The sequence below is a fragment of the Coenobita brevimanus genome, chromosome 93 (assembly GCF_032717465.1).
Source record: "Coenobita brevimanus isolate Jiangsu-jjx chromosome 93, ASM3271746v2, whole genome shotgun sequence".
In the NCBI taxonomy this organism is placed as follows: domain Eukaryota; kingdom Metazoa; phylum Arthropoda; class Malacostraca; order Decapoda; family Coenobitidae; genus Coenobita; species Coenobita brevimanus.
Window position 1 is genome coordinate 36,938,235 of NC_137046.1, and position 1,320 is coordinate 36,939,554.

Genomic DNA, 1,320 nt, shown 5'->3' on the forward strand with positions numbered 1-1,320 from the left:
GCTACGACACCGGACTGTCCGGTTAAGTATCGGTGAAGTGTAAGGAAGCCAGTGGATGAGATGCAAACAGACGGCCACCTGCTCACGCCTACCAAACTGCTTATAAAACCCAGCATCCTAAGCAGAGCAGCAGAGAATATAATAAAGAACTAAACCCTTCTGTATGATGGCGCACTTTTACATTTTTTCTTGCTACCGCCAGATTATTTTTTTAAACAGACGATGAACAGAGGAAGGAAAAAAAATAAATAAAAATCCATACTCCAGACTTAAGGCGTCCTTTCCGAAGAAATTTCATACTGAAGGGGGTTAACTTTTCCAGCGCGTTTTTCCAGCTGAAATAAAATCGTCTGGCGTTACCCGGAATACCGGTATATTAATCTAGCGCTGGCCACAAAATGTCTTCGGGTACATTCTTTTCTATTAACTTTCTTGCCTCCAGACGATTTTCTTCAGTTTAAGAAAGTTCTCTCGTAATGAAGAGGTTAGAGTACGAATATTTTTAGTTAATAAGTTCACGGCTTCATGGCTGCTTGTTCTCTCATTCCCTTCCAGCTCCTACGTCCCTGCTGGCGTTTCCGACCGAGGTGCTTCAGCTAGATGTCGTGTGGCTCTCTGCTCTCCTTATCTTGTAAAAACATAAAGTTAGCAGAGCGTGGTTTCGATCCACGGACCTCTGGGTTATGGGCCCAGCACGCTTCCACTGCGCCACTCTGCTCCTTGCAACAATGTCTACTGCACGGAGTGATAAACGTCATATTGCTTATAAATAATTTATACCAACAATTTCTCCGCCTAAGGCATTGGTACGGTTCAGATGACTTCCCGGAGGAGTATGTCACATGAGTTGTCTCCCAGTTACCCTGTCCTTGACCATTACGCTACCCTCTCTCCAACTCACATCCTCCTCCAACATATTCCTTTCACTCCTTCACTCCCACGTCGTCGTTGATCTCCTTCCCCTTCCCCCTCCCATTCGCTCACACACACTCTTCTAGTCAACCACTGTTTCTATTATATATCAATGTATCCAGATATCACCAAGTAAACCATGACGATGATGTCCTATATACTTTATTCTTGCTTCTTAAGACGATTCTACTCGGCTTGAAAGATTTTGGAGAGGAAACATCAATTACATCCTTTAAAACACCTCTGAAACAGATCTCTCGTAGCATGGAAAAACAGTCTGGAGACAGCAAGAAAAAATTGAAGAAAACATCATGGTACTGGATAGTTATGAAACTGTGTGTGTGTGTGTGTGTGTGTGTGTGTGTGTGTGTGTGTGTGTGTGTGTGTGTGTGTGTGTGTGTTTAATTT

General features: G+C 43.3%; 1 non-coding gene across 1 annotated transcript; it reads right to left on the reverse strand.

The window, feature by feature from the left end:
• Positions 1–646: 646 nt before the first annotated feature.
• TRNAM-CAU (transfer RNA methionine (anticodon CAU)) lies at positions 647–718 on the reverse strand. The gene has a single exon. It is a non-coding gene; the product is annotated as a tRNA-Met (tRNA).
• Between the last annotated feature and the right edge of the window lie 602 nt (positions 719–1,320).